This window comes from Nomia melanderi, chromosome 1 (assembly GCF_051020985.1).
Source record: "Nomia melanderi isolate GNS246 chromosome 1, iyNomMela1, whole genome shotgun sequence".
NCBI lineage: Eukaryota > Metazoa > Arthropoda > Insecta > Hymenoptera > Halictidae > Nomia > Nomia melanderi.
Genome location: NC_134999.1, coordinates 35664040 through 35678234, shown reverse-complemented (window position 1 = coordinate 35678234; position 14195 = coordinate 35664040). Strand labels below are relative to the sequence as shown.

Sequence of the window (14195 nt, the reverse complement as noted above, 5' to 3'; positions counted from 1 at the left end):
CCGGCTGAATAAGTAATAAAATATGTCGTCCACGGACCTCGGGACGCCGAGAGAGCGTGACCGGGCTTAATATCGCGCGGCTGGCTGTCGCGTCGACGAGGAAACAATTTTCCTTCAGCGTCGCCGTGGAAAATGGTCAGCGGAACGCTAATCGGAACGAACGAGCCACTCCTGCGAACGTTCGCTCGAATTTCCATATCGGAAAGTTGTTGCGTCGTCCGCCGCGGTTACCAATTAGACTAATTATGTTAATTGCCGCTCGTTCGGATACCTTCCCGGTGTTTCCACGTAGTCAGCGGAGATAGAGGAGGGCGCTACCTTTTTTTCCTAAGGTCGTCCTCGACCGATCGGAGGAGCGAGAGCTGCTCGCAGATACCGCCGGCGGCCTGCCGTGACGATAACGGACTCGAATTTCTGTTATCTCCGCGTGCGATCATCGTATCAGGCGGAAGCAGTAATTGGTTGGGAGAGGCAACGTCACGCTGGCGGTGGTCCGATGGGGCGCGGGCCGCCGCGATATGCTTTCTAATATTTGCACACTTTGATTGGAGTTTGCCCAGACGCCCCGTCCTCCCCCCCAAATTAATTACACGCTTTCTCGCGTGTCCTGCATTCGACGCGCGCGGCCCGACCGCGTGAAAACGATCAATCTTCCACGGTCACGTCGACGCGAGCCCCGATCGTTCGGAAACAATCGAGTTCGAGCTTTATGCCGGTGACCAATTCAAGTTTCTCTTCTTTTCGCTCCGGGGAATACGTATCCCGCTCGCTCGCTCGTAGAACTGTCTTCGATCAATTTCGAGTTCCCCGCCAGTCTAATTTCCCCGCAGCCAATTACACCTACCTCCAGCCCTCCCTCGTACCGAGGTTAAAAGGAACGACGGAAAAAATACACTACAGCGGTTCGTTATTCAATAAACACGATGCTCCTTCAAACGTATCTTCTCAATTATCGATGCCAATCGAGGCCAGGTATCAGAAAGAGCCGGGGATTCCAATCGAAGCCATTGAGAAACGCTTTTGATCAGCGGGGAACCGTCGTCGATCGGCTACCGAATAATTAAGCCCGCGCCGGGGATCGTTAGTGGACCATCGAGCGGGTAATTGAGGCCGGATTTTTGCGCACAGCGATTCGGCGCTACTTCAACCATTAAAATTCGAGCGGAGCCACGCGTCAAAGACACGCGAGCGTTGTTTGATCGGACGCGGGCGCGGGTCGAGGCGCGAGCCGCCGCTATCCGTCAGAACGATACACGGAATCGTTGACCCAGGTCCGCGGGCGCCGGTTCACCGCGCGTGTGCGCGGGCGGAACCGTCGCCGCGGATCGAATTAATTAAAATTCACCGATGTATGGAACCGCGCGCGCGGCCACCTACTCGCGGCGAGACATTCTCTTTCCGCGAGATTTCGACGGTAATAATCGCTAATTACGCGGGTATCGACGTCTCGCTAATTAACTCCGAGGCCTAGGCTTTAATTAACCGCGCGTGCCTCGTCAGACTGGGCCGCGGAAACGGAAGCCTTACACCGACGCCGCGCGATGCTCGATACAGCTCCGCTGCGTGGTTCAGGGGATTCATAGACCGCGTGATCCGCGCGTGATTCGAAAGTATACAATTTCATCCGTTCCCGATTGTCCGCCGCATAGAAGCGACTACTCGCGGTGCTCTTATTATAATCACTCGCGACGATGCTCGCGGGACGTCTCTAATTGGAGGACGACAAGGCAAAAATTCGTGCAAATCGGGGAGACGTATTCCACCGAATCAACCTCGGAAGCGTTCCTGCTCGCGGAAAGGGTGGTGTCGGGAAACGCCGTTTGATTAATGCAACGAAGGAACGAGGTAAGGAAGGATGAGTCGCGGGAAGAGAGATCAATGCGTTGAAAAGGGGGGACGGCGGCGAACGGGGCTGTCGCGGGAAAGGGTGGAATTAAAGAAATCCGACGAGAGGGTGGGATCGTGAAAGTGTCTCACTCGATCAAAGTTACTTCGGCCGGGACGGATCGATGGAGGAACGAAGAAGTTGACGCCTCGAGTGAAACAGATTGAAAAGAAGAAGCGGCGAACGAGGTAAAGAGGAGGTGAACGAGGAGTTGGAGCAAATACAGAGATATCCAGATTGTAAGGCGACCGATGGGAGGAGCGGAGGCACCGGGCGGTTGGAAAAGTATGGAAAGAGGCGGGGGGGGGGGGGGGCTCGATTTTCCCAGGGCTGGAAAAATATTTGCACGCTCCTCCGCCCACCGGAATCTTCCTCCTCTCTTTCTCTCTCCTCCGCGGGACTCGCGCTCTCTCGTCTCTTCGATATCGGCTATTCCGTCTCCATATTCCGAAGTTTCACAGCCCGCAGCGACTTTCGCGCCGCGCCTCCGCTTTTTTCCACTCTCCTCACCCTTTCTCGGTTTATCTGTGTTCGCGAGAGCCAGTATATCCTATCCTATCCTGCCCTCTCTCACTCACCCCTTCTCTCTCTCTCTCTCTCTCTTTCTCTCTCTGTGTCTCTCCGTTCCTCTCTATCCCGTGGCGTTCTGGCCGGCGCGCATTGGGAAATATGAATCCTTCGTCCCGTCCGCATTGTCTGGGATCCGTGTTTGCCACGGGCACACACGCGAAACCAGTTCGGAGCGGGGCCCCGCGATTCTGTGTGCGTGCGTGCGTGCGTGAGTGCGTGCGACTGTTTGCTCGCAGGTGGTGACAAAGATCGATCGTTGGCCGGTGGTGCAAGGGATGAAAAACAAAAAAACCGAGTGGAAGAGAGAGAAACGGGGAAAGAGAGAGAGAGAAAGAGGGAGAGAGTACAGAAGTACAGGGGGCAGGGACAACGAGAGGGGCGGGGTAGGACAACAGCCAAACGAACGCGTTGTCCGGCCAAACGATGATATACCGCGGCTACCTTCGAAATTTTCACAATTAACGTCGCGTATCTGGCCGCGTGAAACACAGCTTCCCGAGCGTTGACAAACGTCGCGGATCCCTCGCGCGCGAATCGAGTCCGACACGTCGGCCAACTTTAGCTCCGATCTCGTCAGACGTCGCCCGATTAACTCGTTAACTGGCACGCGTTCCTCTAACGCGAACAGCGGATCCGAGGCTCGTCGTCTGGTTAACTGATCTCCCGTTCGCGGGTCTCGCTTCGTTCGCCAACCCTTCGCCGATGGTTTCCCCCTCGCGCATTCGAGCTAATGCAAGTATAATTAAAACACGTAACCAACTCGTCCTTTCCTCGGGAAGTTTCATAGCCACTCGGACACCTTTTCTGGTCAATTGGGGGTTAAAGAACGCCGGGGAACTAGAGAAGTTCGCCGAGCACTCTTCCCCCTTTTTTCAAGTTCGCGGCTCTCCTTTCACGCCGTTCCAGCTACCGTAGAACTCTCGACCCGCGCTGCACCGGAGGATCCCGGAGAAAGAACCTATGGCGGTCGGAAAGGGAGAGGCGTGGTAAAGAACGAAGAGTGTTCCGTTGCGAATGAAGTAAGGCTTACCGAGTAGAATCTGCTTCGAGAATGACGTCGAGCCCTCTCTAGTGGCGAGCACGGGAGGCCGCGGAACATAAATCCGATAATTTAAAGCCCGGAGAAAAATTCTACGTCCGTCACGGAGGTTCGCGGGAGCCGGCTCCGGTCCGGTGTTTCAAAGACGAGCCACCATTTGTCCACGTCAGGGGCAGGGTGAATTAACGCTGTTCCCGGTCGCTCCTCGGAAGGAGGCGCGCGCCGGGAGAAAGGGGATGGAAAGAACACACGCGAATAGAATTCGCAGCCGGAATGCGCGGACGCACGCGATACAGGGCGAGCAATAACTGTAAATAACGGACGGTTGCCCGTAGCCATCGGCCATTGTGCTTGATCCGTGGAACGTGTCTCGAACGCGTCCTCGAGATAACCTGGCAGCCAGCTAGGCAACGTAGCCGGCGGACGTCGGGGCCAACTTCAACTTCTTCCTCTCTCGAGTCGTCACATTGTGCGACGAGTCGCGCACTCTGTTGTGCTCGTAAAACAGCCACTTTTCCCGCCGCTACTCCCGAAGGACCCTCGAGCTTTCATTGTTCGATTTCGAACCCGTCTCTCTCTTTCTCTCGCTCGCGTACTTTTATCGGATTTTCGTCCCCGCGTCGTCTCTCGCGCGTTCATCGAACATTTCTAAATCTAGATAGGAGACTATCGATCGTCGAACTCTGCTCGCGCATCTAATCGCATTGTAATATTCAGATCGGATCGACGCGAGCTGGATGAACAGCTGCCCGGGATAACGAACTAAACTCGTTTCAGCCTTATTGCAGAGGAAACGTCGCGCGGGCTCGTCTTCGTTTCCCCAGTTCAACTTTCCGACGGTTTGTATCGCGGCCAGCGGAGCTCCGGCCGCGCCTCATCGCGTTCAGCTTGTTTTGCCGCGACGCCTCGGCTGCGCCGGGAATCCCAGGGATAAAGTTAAAATCGCGCTTGATACCGTCTCTTAACCTCGTTGCGCGGAGTTATACAACGGAAACAGCCCGCTCCTGCCGTGTTTCCTACGCTCGATTTCTTCCATTCAGCCCCGCTCCCATGCATTATTCAACGGCGCACCGTATATTACTCGGCGCTCGTAAAATCGTTGTTAGAGTATTACAAGAAACCTCTCCGGCGGGACGACGCGATTAGCCTTGCCTCGACGGGTCTGCCTGTTCTTACGTAAGCGCGAATCTTCTGGACAATGAGTCGACGCGTCTGTCCACGGAAGGTTGAATTTATCCGAGGAGATCGAAGGAAGTTTCAGCTGCCGATCGAAGGGACGCGTTCGAGCAGCTTGTTCGATTCACTGGACGCCTCCACTCGCCGATATCCAGTGAGAAGGAAGGAAGCGAGAGGCAGATCGTTGCACGAAAACCGTGCTCCATAAAATACTCGTTTTATCACTAGGGCGGGTTAGCCGTGCCCGTGGAAGGAGCAGGAAACCGTTTGATCCCACGGAAACTCTTTGAAACGGTGTACCGCGATCGGCGCGACTCACGCGTACTACTACTACTCTCTCTCTTTCTCTCTCTTTCTTTCGGTACTGCTTTCTTCCCCAAACCTTTTACCCTTCTTACCCGGGAAAAGCTTGTGCTCGCGCGACGTGCCTCCGATATTCGGTTGTGTTCGTAAAACAGCCACTTTTCCAGCCGATACTCCCTCGCCGAAGAACCCTCGAGGTTTCTTTGCTCGATCTCGAAATACCGTTTACTATCCTGTCCCCCTTTTTTCTCGTTTTTTTCCCTACCACCGGCTTCATTCTCTCTCTCTCTCTCCCTCTCTCTCTCTTTCTCTGTCCGTGTCTTCGAAGACGGGCTCGAGAGAGGAAGCGCGTTCGATCGGGTATCGATTACGGTCGATTTGAAACGGCGGGTAATGAGTACGGGAACCGCATTACTTTCGGCCACGTCGTTCCATCGATGGGGGGGAGGGGGGGGGTCGGAAAAAGAAGCCGAGCACGGTTAATAGTCGCGGGGAGCGAAAGAGTAACGTCGCGACCGAACAAACCGCAAAGAGCTTTCCGATACGCTGCAGAAAACAGCGGTAAAGAGCGGCGTGGGCGAGCGCGGGAAACAATTTGTTGGCCGCGATTCGACGCTCGGTTCTGCTCGTGATCGGTAAATCGTTTCATCGAGGGGGGAAAGAGAGAGGGAGAGAGCATGTATTATTGCCGCGACGAACGGGGACTTCGTCGTTTTATCGGGGTAATTAAAGCGTCCCCGTTCCGCGGTGAAATTTACCACGGTGAACGGGCATTCTTCGCCGTCGAGTATCAAGAGTCTTCCGATAAAGTAACGGAAAAATGCAGAATGCAGCTGTACCACCGCGGGGAAGCTGGATTTCCCGAGGAGACCAGAGTGCAGCCACTCCGCGCGGAAGTTGATAGGAATTTTAAAATAAACCCCGCTCCTCGCGGGGAATCGTTTCCGCGGGAATTCAACTTAAATATTTGACGAGTAAGCAATTGCGTCCGCGGTCGCGAACGTGTTCGTTGGTTATTCCACTTACAACGAGCCGCGAATTTTATAGTCGCGGGGAATAGAGAAATTGGAGATCCCCGTTGCACGGGGTGCTCTGTGATTAGAAGTAGAAGCAGCGAGCACTACTCAGACACGTTCGCTTATCGTTTCAAGTGTTCGGGGGAGGTAGGCTGAAAGCGGAGCTTTGTTCGGAGACTTTTATTCTACATTTTTCCTCTTTGTAGCGGGATCGTGATTCAGACGGTTGTACGTACTCGTTCCGAGCTACCCTGTATTTAACGGAGTTAGCGAGTTAATTTAGGAGCGCGTTCACGGCTCGGCCGGGGCGGAGAGAAACGAGTGGCCCTTTCGCGTCTCGACTTCGCCACGCGAAAAGAGATCTCCTCCTCCAATACCAATTTCGGAAACCCTGTTCAGGATCGAGCGGAGAGACAAGGAAACAATTACCAGAAGCGTGTTACCCTAATCCGAAGATCCTGTTAGCCACGATCCTCTCTCCTCATAGACCGATTCTTTTCGCGAAGAGAAACTTTGCCCTCGACCGTTTGGATGACACGACTCTCCTCGTCCAGTAATTTGCTGGGATCCCGTTAATTTCTACGCGACGTTCTCAGGTATGTAACGTTTACCGTTTGTTCGAGCGTTCGAATCGCACGCAGGTTGTAGCTTTGAGACCGTGTATAATTCCAGTGAACACAGTCGAACGGACATCTCCGTGAAACGCGCAATGGAAGAACCTACGCTTTTGAATCGTTGAAATTTATTAACAGCGAGCGGGAATCGCAAAGCGCGTTATGCGAAATGCCAGGGGTCACCGAAGGTGACGACGCAAAATGCTGGATTATAACCGGAGAAACGAGCCATAGCAGTAAAATCTCGCGAGCGATATCAAACGCGGTTACTTTGGACGGCACGGGGGTGTAAAGCAGGGGTGTCCGAGCCAGAAATTTAGCGCAGGAAAATCGACATCGAGGAAAAACGAGCAAAAGCCCGGGAAGGGACGCAGAGAGAGAGAGAGAGAGAGAGAGAGAGAGAGAGAGAGAGAGAGGACTGGAGTGCGACGATATCATTTCGCGAGTGTTCCGACACCGGCCCCTACTTTTCCCAGCCCCCGTTTTCTCTTTCTCTTTCTCTTCCCGCATTGCTCTCGAGTTACCGCAGCGGTTAATTAACCCGTCCAAGTAGGATAGCTGGCGCTGACCGTTCCGTGGATCTTTATCGAGCCGGTTTAAGGGCATCGAATAAATTGTTGCGGATCGCCTGTTCGCCGGTGCTCCTCGGCACTTTGGCGGCCGTTCCGATTGCAGTTCCTCGGCCGGCGAGATTATACTCGGAACGGCGGAAATTGAAAATCGTGTCGAATCGGTCGGTCCCGCGGTTAGTCGCGGAGCGATGAAAAAGCAAGGCGCTAAAGAGGAGGAAAGGGGGAAAAAAGGGAGGGAAAACTGAAGGGAGGACGGCGAAAGTTCCGGCGAGTAATGGCTTTCAAGTGCGAGACCGCTCTCTCCGGCGCGGTGTCGTTCTCCAGATTTCCCCTGTCATCCCGCGTTGAAAGGAGCCGCGCCGCGCCGCGCCGCGCCGATCCGAACGCGTTTCATATTTTTTCGCCCGTCCCCGGCCGCGTCCCTTTCCCAGCAGCCGCGAGCGAAAGGCGCGAGCATGAATCGCGGCCGAGATCATTACACGGTATCACACCGGCCGAGGTACTTCCAGTCGATATAGGGGTAGTTCGGGGTTGCAGAGATTCGGTTGGCGCCGGCGCTAAGCTACCCTCTCCGCCGGCAGGATTTGCATCCAGCCCGTTTGTCTTTTCTTCGCCGAATTAGTATGGATTTAATGGCAGCGTAGAGAATGGAGCCGAATCGCGGAGCGATTTTAATTAGCAGACGTCGTCGCCGCTGCTCCGGGCGTACCGTTACGAGGTGAAATTAAAACGATGGATCACGCGGTTCATTCTCGCGTGCCGCCGAACGAGCGGGGAATTCAGTTTCGCGGTGCCGTTGAAAAATGAAGGGGTGCCTCTCTCGCGGCTGCGAACGTCGGCCGCGGCCGCGGGATCGCGCGGCGAATAATGAAATAGAAAATCGCGGACCACTCCGCGGCTCGGCGGAGAATAATATTCGAGTAATTTTACCTGTTAATTACTGGGCCACGGGGAACGGGGTCAGCTCGAGTGCGGGGGCGCGATAATCGCGGATAAAATTGTATTACGCATAATTAGCTGTACAACTATGCGAGGTAAGCGCGGACGAGAAAGAACCGGAGGGAAATACACGCTTTTTAATCCACCTTCGTATACACCCCGCGCTGCCACCAAATCCCCTGAAAATCCTGTTTCCCCGAGGCGCGACGGAAAACCGTGGAACGGTCGGCCGATGGAACGGTGGCCGCTCGAGCGGTTCACGGCGCGATATACACGGGCTCGTGGAAAGATCATTACGATATCGCTGCCGGAGTCGTTCCCTGTCGGTAGCGTAGTCGAAGGCGGTAGGTGTTCGGTTAGCGCCGGCGCTAAGCTTCTCTTCGTCAGCTTTGAACCTGGACGTTTGCATTTCACGCTACCGCACGGGTCAGACAAAGACAGAGCTGACAGAGCTAACAGAGGGGAACGGTTGAGCGAGCGAGAGAGCCACAAAGAGAGGGAAATAGAGGGAGAGAGAGAGAGAGAGAGAGAGAGACAGAGACGCGGAACCGTAGAAACGCGAGCGGAGAAAGGAAGAAAGACCGTCGGAGAGAGAGGGAGGGTAAGTTCAAGAAAATGAAGGTTGGAGGGAAGGAGGAAAGATCGAGAGGGTGGAAGAAGCAAGACACTGTGACGTGTATACACGGAAAGAAACAGAGAGAAAGGAGTGAGGGTGGGGACACGAGAGCTCAGCAGAGAGAGAGAGACAGAGAGAGAGAGAGAGAGGGAGAGAGGAAGAGCGTGCAGAGGGTGATACAGAGAGAGGGTGAGGAATAGAGGGAGGTAGAGGGATAGAGAGCAGCCCGAGGCCATCGCTAACGACGCCATTGTCACCGGGCTGGCCATTGTGCGAAGCGTCCTGTACGAAACGCCGATTCCTAGCTGCGATCGCACAGATCTCCGTGTATATATTACGGGGACGCCGAATAAAACACAAATCATTCGACGATGACGGTGCGACGGAATCAATACGCGGAGGAAAATCTTGCGGGTAGAGGAAGCTCGCCGGGGGACGGAGTTTTAAGAAATTCTAGGGGTTGTAATTATTTTTTAACGAACCGCTCGCGATTCATTTTTGGATCGGAATATTATTGATACTTTGGATATAACGTTTCTTTTTTGTTAATAGAGATACTGGGGTACCATATTTTCAGTTGACAGTGTATCTCGATAAACCGATAGAGAGGGAAAGTTTCGCGGTAGAAACAAACGTGATTAATTCGTCGACCGCGGATGATAAAGAACATTTTAGTTTTATAATGAAAGCCGCGTAATCCGCGGAGAATACGAATCGCGCGAGAAGGCCGAGCGAAAATTTGAATGAAAAATGTTGGCGCTTTATTTATTAATTCACTTCCGCGCTCTATGGCGAATATTAATATGGAATTCCGCTGACGGGTATAAGCTCCGAGCACTTCGCGCCACTGGAATATTATTTAACGCCCGAACGGCCGGACCGGTTGTCCCGAACTGACATCGTTTAAATAAACTTTCGACTTTATTCCGGGCGGAGTCGATTGTTTCCCGCCTACCGGAAGTTCCCCGCCGTGGAATCGTCTCCTCGCCGGGAACAATTTCGGGGAGGAGTCCACGGAATTCCGGCAAGAATTCGTCCAGCCTTTCGAATACGGACCAAGACCGATCAGCCACGTCGAAACTTCGGCGGCTGGTCAATATATTTATCCGACAAAAAAGAGATTAATGGGCCGCAGGGCAAATTCTCCGCAAGCATAGCTGTACACGTGCCAGAGGAGGAGACAAATCTCCCGTCTTTCCAACTTTTCCATTGTCGGTTCGATTTTCGTTGGATTCTTCGTGTTCCGACGACTTCTGCTCGCGAATGCGCGAACTTTCGGGAGGGAACGCGGGGCAACGGACGCAAACAGATCCATCAATTTTAAGTATTCGAATATTCAAATCGTCGAACGTTTAATTCGAAAATTGTTAAATGTCGAAGCCTTCGAACTTCTAAATTCTCAGATTCTCGTATGTATAAATATCTGAAAATTCGAAACTACGGAAAGAGATACTGCGATTTTCTTAAGGGATTCGAATTTAAATTCTTACCCGAAGCGTGGCCCGTGCCTCGCGATACGTCAGTGTTATTGTGAACGCGACTGAATCCCCGACAAGGGACGAAGGGAGAGGCGCAGCCAAAAGGTACGAGATGGCGAGTTCTCATTCTGCCTCTCTTTCACAATGCGATTGAATCGATGCGGCTTGGATACAAGCTGTCTACGCGGTGTGAATATTTAATGAATGTAACCGTTAATGAGGCACGGTCATATTAGTATTAATTAACGGTAGGACGCTCGTCGCGTTTTCCATCGCACAGAGAAAAGAATTTCGATGAAAAGAGCCTCCAAGATGAGGAGAACCGGAGAGAGCGAGAGAGAGAAAGAGAAGCTTCTCTGATCGCTGAATACGCACAATGTGCCGTTTCCTTATTAATTTGCGCGCACAGACGCGAAAATATATCCTTTATTGTTACAGTCCTACAACCTTGCCCGTCGAAAATAAAAAGGAAACACAGCAACAAAAGAGAACACGAAACTGCGTCGCGCAACGCCTTCGCGAAAAGGCGGGATCGATTTTTCATTACGGTCAACCAGCGGGCTAATTATCGCATTGCTGGAACATTGACAAAACAACGTTCCCCGGGTACCAATTTTTGTATAGCACGCTCGCTCGCGCGCGCGGGAAACGTATTGAAATCGGATAAAAAAGAGACGAAACAAGGCGAAAACGCGGCAGCCGGCGAATTACGGGTGTCCTTCAACGAATAACGTTCGCCGTAAAAGATTACCCTCTTTGACATTTAAGGCATCGTGTCCCAAACTCCCGAATGGAGGGATTTAATGGGATTGAGAATGAAGATATCCTTGTATGGTGTAAAAGGCTTTCAAACGTGTTGATAGGTTAACAAGATTAAGGCGGGTTCAGCGTGACCCTACAAAGCGGAATACTCCGTGTCGAGTCGCGTCCGTGGTGTCGCGACCTAAAATTTTCGCGAGTGCCCGTTGAAAAGCGACGCGCCCCCCCCCCTGTGCGCGTTAAATAAAAACGGGACGATACGCGTCTGGGAAATACACTGGCCACGCGTGAATCTCGTTTCGCTAATTGAATCTACGATCTAACAGGCTATTGAGAAATTAACTGTATCGATCCGGCGACAAATTGAATTTTATATCGAAACAAAAGCACGAAGCGCGCACGCCGAGCGGCTCATCGTTCGAACGAATAAAAGGCGCGAGCGAGGCTCGGTACGCGATCCACCGATTCGTGCAGCCTAACACGATATTTTCACGCGTACGCGATGATAATAAGGAGAAACAACGAGCCCGAGCGTCGACCTTCGATCGGTGATTATATTTGTTTTCGAATCCGCGGTTTCGCGAGTCGATGTTTGACCCAGTTCGCGCAAACGGATAAACGGCCGTTGGTCCGAGAGCGAGGCTCGAACTGAAAGTCTCTTGTTAACGGACGGACGGACGGCCGCTCGGAGCGGTGGTACACGCCAGACAATTTCATTCAGCGAAAATATTCATTTACTCGACTTCCTGTCGCAGCTGGGCGAATATTCTATCGTGCACGGAACATGCGCGCGCGTTAATCTCGCGAGCGCCCAGCAACCGACGCGTCCATTGGACGTTATTTAACGACCAGTTGTTCTCCCGCAACACAAGAAATTCCATTCTGCCGGTTAAATTGCACTCGATAAAACACAGACCCGGGGCGGAAAGAGATTTCGTCTTTGTCCGCCGGGCCGGTTCATTGTTCGACAATTGGAAACGACCCGGAGGAAATAACTTCTGAAAGATGCTACGATGCTTAACCTCGTCCCAATGGAATTAATCTCGGCCGCCTTGTAATTTTAATTCCGACCGGAACGAAAGGGAACGAACTCTCTTTCAATCGCGCACAAAGATTCTTTTCCCTTTCGTGCCTTCCCAAAGAGATACCCGCGCCGCATCGTTTCCTTTTCCCGAGTTCCCCGCCGCCCCCGTCGCCCGTTCCGTTTTTCAGTTTCATATTCAAAGTCGTCCGATAAATACGATTTCGGGGCGAACGCCCTGGACCTCCCGTTGTAACCGGGAAAACAAGAACGGCTTCGTCTGTAAAATGTCGGAGCGACGGTGTTAGCCCTCCGTCCCTTTCCCACGAGCGGCGAAATAAAACAATGCAATCAACGCGGGCCAAATTGCGCAACGTCCTCAATGGCCCTCGACGACAGCGGTAATTTCAATGCGAGTTTTCCAATTTCAATCGGCAATCAAATATACCGAATCCCCCCCGTTATTAGCATCAATATCGGTAAATTTAACGGCAAATATGGACGCGCGTCGGGTGTCCGGGGCCCGACTGTTACCGACGCTATTAATTAATCCCCGCCGCGTTACTCCTGATTAATTGGACCGAGACAACTTGACGCGGCAACAGATCTAATTAAATATAGAAATTGGAACGTTGAAGCGTGCTCCGAGAGGTGTCTGCCGGAGCCATACTTGACACGCGTACGCCGTTCTCTCTATCGATAACACCGGATCTCGCGGGGAATGCCGTAGTCGCCGGAATCGAAGATGAAAGTGGTGGTCCGTTGTGTGCGTGTGCGCGCCCCCGTACATGCGTTGCGGAGCGCGATGGTCGTCGAATTCTACTCGTCGCCGACCCGGCGACTATCTACGCGCGTCTTCGCAGTGCCACCGACGGTCCAGCTCAATCGATCAATCAATAACCCTCGTCGGGCTTCGATAAGCCCGGTTTACGGAACCAACTCTGCCCTGAACAACTACTCCGTGAACGAGGAACCCGTGTCCACGCAGTAACGTTCTACGCAGGAAACTCCGAACCGGTGTACTCCGAACAGAAAACTTCCATCCCGGCCATTCTACGCGCACAACGATGAGAAACACCGAGTTCTCTAACGTTTCGTTAATCGATCGACTTCCCGAACACGTAGAAACCGTACCGAAAGAGACCCACTGAACGAATAATTCCGTTCTCTCCGAGGGGGAAAAAAATCACCCTTTCACCCGGCAAGCCTATTCGTTTATCTTAAACTACTCGCGTTTCAAGCTGGTCATTGTGCGGCTTCCCTTCGACCAGATCGCGCTCCAAGGTTATGTAAAAGGTAGCTCTGGTTGACGGGGACTTACCGTTGCGGTTGCCACGGAGGAACGGTCCCTCGCTTCCAGAGGGGTCGCGAAACACCTTGAATCTCGTGCAGCGGCCAACAGCGATGGCAGCAGCAGCAGCAGCAGCAGCAGCAGCAGCAGGAGTAGCAGGTAGAGAAGAGAAGCCTTTTGTTCTCGTGGGCAAGAAGCACGGTGCGCCGTATGCGAAGACAGAGACAAGGGTCCCGTGGCTCCGTGGGATTCTCGTGAACGATCGTCGCAACGACGTGACCGATACGCTTCTCTTGGACGAACTGAGCTCTCCCCCCCTCACGCCGCACTTATATAGCACCCCCACCCCTCTAACCTTCCCCTGAGTATCCCTTCCACCGGAGCAACCCCTGCACGGAGCACGGGAGCTTCGTGGGGATGGAGCCTAGTGGTCCACCGAAGACTCGTCGTCTTTCTCTCTCGATCCTCTCTCCGTCGGCCCAGCACTCTTCGCGATCGTTCCGTCCTCGTCCATTTCTACTTTCCGCTCTTTCCCAACCGAGCCTCTCTCTCCTTTCTCGGCTGCAACCCTCTCGCTCGCAGCCGAGCCGTTTCGTCCTCTTCGCTCGCGGTTCTCGGGCTCTGTCGCGCCGTGTCCCAAATGACAATGTGTAAACTTCGTGCTGGAAACCCCGTGGCTCACCAGCCTAAGCTCTTCTCTAGCCCGTCGACGTCGTCTGGCTCTCTTCGTCTCTCGCCTTGCGGGACAGACCTTACGCGTCACGCCAGGAATGTCCCTCAGGGTCAGACCCGGCGAGAGCGAGCCGGAAAAGGAGGAAAAGTTCACCAGTGGGATGAAGGGCGAGAGACAGAGAGAAGGACAGAGGGAGGAAGAGAAGGGAGAAGCAGGAGGCACAATAGAGAGAAGGCTCGCCAC

At 53.3% G+C, this 14195-nt stretch overlaps 1 long non-coding RNA gene across 2 annotated transcripts in view; it reads right to left on the bottom strand.

Moving 5' to 3' along the window:
• Positions 1-13587, bottom strand: part of LOC116432715 (uncharacterized) — a 65309-nt gene extending 51722 nt beyond the window's left edge. For both annotated transcript variants that reach the window (XR_012998626.1, XR_012998625.1), the window contains exon 1: positions 13310-13587. This is a non-coding gene — a long non-coding RNA (uncharacterized LOC116432715). The remainder of the gene's footprint in view (positions 1-13309) is intronic.
• Between the last annotated feature and the right edge of the window lie 608 nt (positions 13588-14195).